Consider the following 7,500-nt stretch of genomic DNA (forward strand, 5'->3'; position numbering starts at 1 on the left):
GGGGTCGCTGTACTCTTCCGGCGCCGCCGCCGGCGGGTACGGAGGCTCCGCGGGTGCCAGCTCCAGGCCCGGCTTCTGGTCCACATCATAGCTGGCGGGGGGAAGGCAGTGCGGGGCGTAACCTGGAGGGGCGAGAAGGTGGCGGGAGAAGGTGAGGCGCTGAAGAGGGCTTCTCCCGTGGGGCAGGTCGCCGCCCAGGCTCTCCAGCTCTGCGTTCCTTGACGGCTCTGGAAAGATGGTGGCGGCTGGTAAGACAGTGGGCGCTGTCAGGCGTCTTTGCTCTCGGTGTCAGGCTGCATAGGTTCAGAACCCTTTTGTGTAGGCCCCAGTGAAAATAATCCCCACCCCACCCTCATGGAGCACAGAGCCCCGACGGTTCTACTGGCTTTGTTTTCACCAGCTTCTTAAGTGCTTACAGCCACACGGTGAAGGTCTTATTTTTTATTGCACCCACTTTACAGATAGAGAAACTGAGGCACATAGAGTCTAAGCTCACCACTAGGAAATGATGGAGCCAAGATTCAGACCGTGGCAGTCTGATAACCAAAAGTTTATGCTTTCTCTCTTCTGACATTATTTTGCCATGCCAGTCCTATAAGCTTCTCTGAGTCTGTTTCCTCATCTACAAAGTGGAGCTTATAATTGGACACTCCTTCCCAGGGTTTGGAAGTACTGGGTAAAATGATGAGTAGAAACATGTGTTAAGCTCTTACTGTGTGCCAGCTTCTGTCTTGATGCTTTACCCATGTCAACCCATTTAATCGTCACACACCCTACCAAGTAGAAACTCTTTTAATCCCTATTGTACATGGAAGGAAATTGAAAGAGAGAAAGGGAGCACACAGTAATTGCTATATAAATGTTAGCTATTCTAAGTATGCATTTTACTTGGTTGAGAAAGTGATTTCACTGATGATTGTTTAATTGTCTGCCTTCCCCACCAGACTATGAGCTTCCCAGGGCTGGATCTGTGTGCCCAGACTGTGCCTGGCTCAAAAGAGGTGTGTGATACATAGATGTTGTATGAATGAGTCACAATCCTGTTAGACCCCAGCCCCACCGCAGGGCTGCTGGAGGATTTAAGGGGTCAAGTGTATGGTCTGTAATAAGTGCTCTAGGGAGGGGACTTCCTTGTATTTGCTCTAGAGTCTACTTTGCTCCACTAGAGGCCATCTGATGTCCCTCTGTGAGAATTCAGCTCCGCCTCCTCCTCCCCCCTCCCTAGAGTTGTCCCGGAAATCCTGTGCATGTGGGTTTGAGTGACTGGTGAGTGTGCAGGCTGGGGCTCTCCCAGGGGATTCCACAGGGGTGTCCCAAGAGCATGGGCCACCCCAATTTGTCTCTGCCTCCCAGGGCCTACCGTGGTCTTAGCACTCTCCCCGAGGACCCTGGGGCTTGGGCTCCCAGGGGTGTTTCTGGCAGACATGTACAAACTTGTCATCCTAGTACTAAATTACCAAACGTTTCCATTGTCCTTTGATTCCAGAGAACAATGGAGTTTAGCTCCCTTTGCCTCTCACCTGGCATTTAGGATGGTCACAGGGTGAAATCTGTGCTGACTGTCTGCCAACCCTGAAGGGAGAATGTGTCCTTATGGTTTCCTCTGTCCCTTCAACTGCTTGCACAGGACCCTCTGCACACAGATGTGATTGGGGGTTGTGGGGGTGGACTCAGTAGGGAGGGGCTCTGTGGTCGGATGCAGACAGGGCTGTGGTGGTAGCAGTTTTTTAATTGGGGGAGGTTTGCATAGCCTCTCAGCATCCTATTCCCCCCTCTTTTATGCCTTCAGTCTGCAGATTCTCCTACTCCAGGAATCAGGCCCGGTATTCAAGCCCCCAGATGTTCAGGGAATATTGTTTCAGACTGAGTTAAATATCTGTTGGGCACTCCTAGATCCCCTTCTTCTCCTTTAGTATTTTTCCCATTGTACTTACTGATGGTAATAATAATTGCTTGTATTTATTAAGCACTTAATATATGTCAGACTCTAGGCTAAGTGCTTCACTTCCATCACCTACCTAATTGAATCATCACAAAAATTCTTGTATTGCAGATAAGGAAACTGAGGTGCAGAGTAGTGATGGTACTTGCTTAAGGGGTGGAGCAGGGAATAGAATTCACTGCATGCTCCCCAGTTTTCCATACCTTGGGAGGTCCCTGAGGAAAGGGTTGTGGCTGGATTGTTCACTTCCTATAAGTGGGACCAAAGCTAGTGGGCACGCAGTGTTTGTGGAATGGGTGATAAAGGTTTGCCAGGCCAGCCCAGCAGGGTCTGCTGCAGGCTGTTCTGTCTGCCAGGTTTTGGGATGACTTGATTCCCTGCATAGATTCTGGCTGGGTTACCTTGAGTAAGTCATGCATCTTTCTGTGCCTTAGGTCCTTTCTCTGGATATGGGGATAGAATACAGACTATTTGGAGGGGGTTGCTGACAATGTGACCAGTGCTTTGCATGTTTTCTTATGAAGGGTGGAGGGCATATTGATTAAGTGTACACTTTAGTGCCAGACTGCCTGGGTTGAGTTTCAGCGTTACGATTCCCAGCTGTGTGATCTTGGACAAACTACTTGACCTCTCTGTGCTCGGTTTCCCTAGCTGTAAAATGATGGGTAATAAAAGTATCTAATTCATACAGTCCACGAGTAAACAATAAATGAAAAGTAAATAATAACCAATACTCCTAAGTACTTATGTGTCAGACACTATTTTAAGGGCCTTACATACATGAATGCATTCTACCCTCATGGCTCTAAGGTTGCTGCCATCTTACAGATGAGGACACTGAGGCACAGGTAGTTCAGTAACATTCCCAGGGTCACACAGCTAGTAACTTAGAGTTAGAATTCCAACCCAGTGCCTGACACATTGTAAACTCACAATACATGTTGACCATTATTGTTAAATAATAACAGTTCCCCAGAGATGTTTCTGTGCTGCAGTTTTCTTGGCATCTGCATGGATAAATCTTGCTGCTCTTCTCTGTTTCCTCATCCAGGAAGTGTGATTTCTACCTCATGTTCTGTTGAGAAAACTTCTGATGGGTAGTAGTTTTCACCCAAGTTGGGCTCTCTGTAGGCATCGCCATCTGGTGGCAGCCTGCAGCACTGCAGCATCTTACTCCTGTCTCTTGGAGGCTCTTTATATAGAAACTAGAGGCCTGGTGCACGAAATTTGTGCACTGGGGGGTTGTTGGGGGGGGCCTCAGCCTGGCCTGTGCCCTCTTGCAGTCTGGGAGCCCTTGGGGAGCGGGCCCAAGCCTGCAGTCAGACATCCTTACGCTGCCACGGAGGCAGGAGAGGTTCCCACTACCACCACTGCACTCGCCAGCTGTGAGCCTGGCTTCTGGCTGAGTGGCAGTCCCCCTGTGGAAGCTCACTGACCACCAGGGGGCAGCTCCTGCATTGAGCATCTGCCCCCTGGTGGTCAGTGAGCGTCATAGTGACCGGTGGTTCCGCTGTTCGGTTGATTTGCATATTAGCCTTTCATTATATAGGATAGGGGTAGCTCCAGCAAAGGTTGCTCATCTGCCTAAAGACAGATGTGGAATTCCCTTTGGGACAGGAATTTGTGGGACGAGACCTGACACCCAGCAGCTATGGAGTTTAGCATGGGCTGTGGGGGTAGGGTGGAGATATTAAGAGGAGGTTTGCTTTGTGACCTTGGCCAAGTGGTTTAACCTCTCTGAATTTGATCTGTAAGGATGAAGGTTGGGATGCTCTAAAGATATTTTCTGCATCGTGCTGAATAGATCTGTCTGTGTTGCCCATTGTGCTGTCCCTCACCCCCATCAACTCTATCTCATTCTTCTCAGATCCACAGACCTCTCCCTAACTAACTGGCAAGTTATTTAACCTTTTTATGTCACATCTGGATAAGGAAGCTCATAATAGGATTGAGTGAATTAATGCATATAAAGCCCTTAGTACAATCCTGGAACACAATAACTTCTCAAACCGTTATTATTATTCCCATTATTATTATTCCTTAATTTCTGGTGATATCCTTCCGATCTGCCAGAGAGTAGGAGACACACATGGGTGTCTCAGGTACAAGGTAGTTACGTAACATGCCCAGGGCACATGTTGTGTGGCCTTGGGCAAAGCACCTCACCTGTCTGGGCCTCACCCCTGGAGAATTCTTTAGGACACTATAAGCCGTGTTCTAACGCTGTTTGTGGGACCCGGATGGGTTTGGGATGCCTTCCTCTGTTCCACAGGCGACGATAGAAGGCTGAGCTGGCTGTTTCTCAGCTGAAAGGGAGAGACAGGGCTCTCTTGTTTGGGTCCCTATAGAGGCAGGGGGGCCTGGGGACCCCGGGAGAAGAGACCTGGTGTTCATCCTGGCCCGTGTACTCATACCCTAGATCTGTGACCTTGGGCATGTCATGCAGCCTCGCTGGGCTCAGATTCCCCCATTTGAGGGATTGGAACTAGAGACACCCTGCCATGTGGGGTGGCAGGGAAGGCTCAGAAACACTTTGGTGATGTGGAGAGGTCTTGTGCATGTCACCTGAGAATGACTTCTGGTTTTCCCTGCCTAAGAGTCTTGATAGTTCAGATTGGAGGTCCAGAATCCATTTTTAAACATCCAGCACCCAAAGGAGTGGTGGGAATGGAATTTTATGAGAATTAATAAATTCTCTGCAGACACTGTCTCATCCAGCTGCGGGTGGGGGAATCTCTGATAAGTGTGGCTAGGACTGCTACGATTCCAGCTCCCACTGGGTCCTCCCCATGGGTACTGCACTAATAAGCCCAGAGAGGAGAGAGGATTTGCCCAAGGTTACTGGAGGAGGTGTTAGGGTTGAAACCCTTCAAAGTCTGTGGTTTTCCCAAAACACCTGAGTGGGCATGGAGACCTGCTGGGGGAGGAAAGATTTTCAATCAGTGGGGAGAAGGGGTGGTGGATTCCTTAAAATAATATCTACCAGTTGACCTGTGGCTGATGGGATGGTGGGGTGATGGGGGTAGGAGAAGCCATTGTTCTAGAAAATGCTGTAGCCCCTTGTAAATAATAATTAATAAAAGTAATGACTAATACTATTGAGCACTTACTGTGTACAAGGTACCCTATTCAGTGCTTTGATTAGCTTGTGTCTTAGGGAGCATGATGGTCACTTCTGGTGCCCTAGTTCTACAGAAACAGGCCCAGAGAGGGGCCTTGGCCCATCTCAGATCACAAAGCAAATTCAAGTCAGAGTGAAGCTGGCCTCCTGCCTCCCAGTCTCTCCCAGATTCCCAGGGTCCCAAACTTCTTCCAGGGAGTTTCCAGCCCTGCTTGCCTGTCTGGAGATGGGCAGAAAAAGAGAGGGCTAGGTGGTGGGCCAGCTTCCCAGGTGGCCCACTTTCCCGAGGAGAGCCCAGCCCTGCTTGGTGGAGGGGGCTGGAGGGGCTGCTGCCTGGGTATATTTAGAGCTGCTTCTTGCTGTGCCAGGGCCTCGGGCCTCGAGAATCAGCTCCAGCCAGCTGAGCAGAAAGCCAGGTCTGTCAGCAGCAAAGCGGGATAAAAATAGTTTCTCCTGTCTGCTCACAGAGCTGGGCAAAGGGCTGGTACCTCCCCTTCCCCTTATTATAGCATCTTTGTTAGCGGTTCCCTGGGCACTGGACCAGATACAACACCCATGTCCTCCAAGGGCCTGGCAGCTGGTACACCTGCCCATTGGGGAGGGGTCTCTGAGTCCAGATGAGCAGAGGCAGAGTGAGGTCTGGTCCACTATGACCAGGGCTGTAGGGCCTGGTGCTCATGACCCCTGACCCCTGACCCAGACCCAGGGAGTTTCTAGAGGATTCCAGGGCCCCTTCCCACCAACTCCATCTCCCGAAATCCCCCACATTCTGTTTTTTCCTTACTGTGACCCAGTTCCTGTGGCCCACAGGGAGGTCCACAGCTCTGTAGGAATCAATAGGAAAGATTTTTCAAGGGCTCTGGAGATAGAAGTGGGTGGCTGAGGGTCTTGAATTGCCCAGTACTGGTTGGTGGAGCAGCCTCCTGCTCCTTCAGGGAATCTCCGATAGGCCATTTCTGGGCCTCCGTCTGGAGAACAGGTGTCTTGCACAATGTGTGCCCTCCCTCCAGGCCTCCTGCTTCCTGCCCTACCCTCTCTCTGCCCAGAAGGGTGTAATCAGAGAGCCCATTCCAACCTCCCTTCCTGCCCAAAGGCTGGCAGTGGACACTCCAGGAGGGACCACAGCTGGGAAGGAGGCCAGGAGTTCTGGGGGCATCATGTCTCTCTGCACGGTCTCACCATGCACCCCAGAGGCCTTCAGGCTGAGGGGTCCCTGGAATGTGGATGAAGCATCCACCAGGGAGGTGTGGCAGGGTCCACCATTTATGCCCTTGTGACCTTGGGCAAGTCATGGGCCCTTCTAGCCCTAGGTTTGCCTCTGTAGGTCAGAGCTAATATTCCTGTGTGCTCATTGTCTTTTGTCCACTGTGTTTGTGTGTGCATGGGGAATCTTTGGGATAGATAGGGTGTCCCAAAAATGTATACACACACCTTGAATAATTATAAAGGCAGTGTTTATAGAAAGGAATTTCATTTTCAAAATTGAACTGTCAGCTGTTAGAGTGTGTATACATTTTTTGAGGACACCCTGTATAAATTGCTGTGCTGACATAGGGACTTGGTATGTTATCCTGCCCTCCCTCAGGAACCACAGACTGTTCCAAGAGGGGAGCCTCAGCGTGGACCCCTCATGTACCCCTTGTTGGCCCTAGGCTTTAGGGCAGTGGTTCTCAACCTGTGGGTCACGACCCCTTTGGATGTCGCACGACGCTTTCACAGGGGTCGCCTAAGACCATCGGAAAACACATATATAATTACATATTGTTTCTGTGATTAATCACTATGCTTTAATTATGTTCAATTTGTAACAATGAAATTGGGGGTCACCACAACATGAGGAACTGTATTAAAGGGTCGCAGCATTAGGAAGGTTGAGAACCACTGCTTTAGGGGGAACCATGAGCCCCAGATTTCATATCCCACATGGGCCCTGTTATTCCACACTCCCACGGACTAATTCTTAGGAAAACCAGATTTCTGGGTCCTCAGAAAGTCAGAGCTGAGAGAAATCAAATTCAACTGCTTGATTTCATGAGAGGGAAACTGAGGCTGGGGTAGGGAAGATTAGTCCAAAGCCACAGAAAAAGCTAATGATGGGTCTAAGACTTGAACCCAGCTAGCCTTGAGAATGGTCCTGGACATGACCTTGGGCTAAAAATTGGACCTGTATTTTGATTCTGGACCCTGAACATTGACCTGGATCTGATCCTGGACATCGAAACTTGAACTTGGACATGGATTTGTTCTGAATCTTGGACTGGACCTATAACCTTAGACATTGACCTTGGACCTAGACCTTGAGCCTAGTCCTACACCTAAGGTTGAATATGGACATTGGACCTGGACCTCAGATCTGGACTGGGACATTGGACTGGATCTTGGACCTGGACCAAGACTAAGATGCCTGGGAAAGTCATGGTTAAAGAACACCCAGATG

At 49.9% G+C, this 7,500-nt stretch overlaps 1 protein-coding gene across 1 annotated transcript in view; it reads right to left on the bottom strand.

The window, feature by feature from the left end:
• SRXN1 (sulfiredoxin 1) overlaps nt 1–7,500 on the bottom strand; it is a 27,661-nt gene that overhangs the window by 15,832 nt on the left and 4,329 nt on the right. The gene's annotated exons all lie outside the window — the stretch shown is intronic.

This window comes from Myotis brandtii, unplaced genomic scaffold, assembly GCF_000412655.1.
Source record: "Myotis brandtii unplaced genomic scaffold, ASM41265v1 scaffold450, whole genome shotgun sequence".
NCBI classification, from domain to species: domain Eukaryota; kingdom Metazoa; phylum Chordata; class Mammalia; order Chiroptera; family Vespertilionidae; genus Myotis; species Myotis brandtii.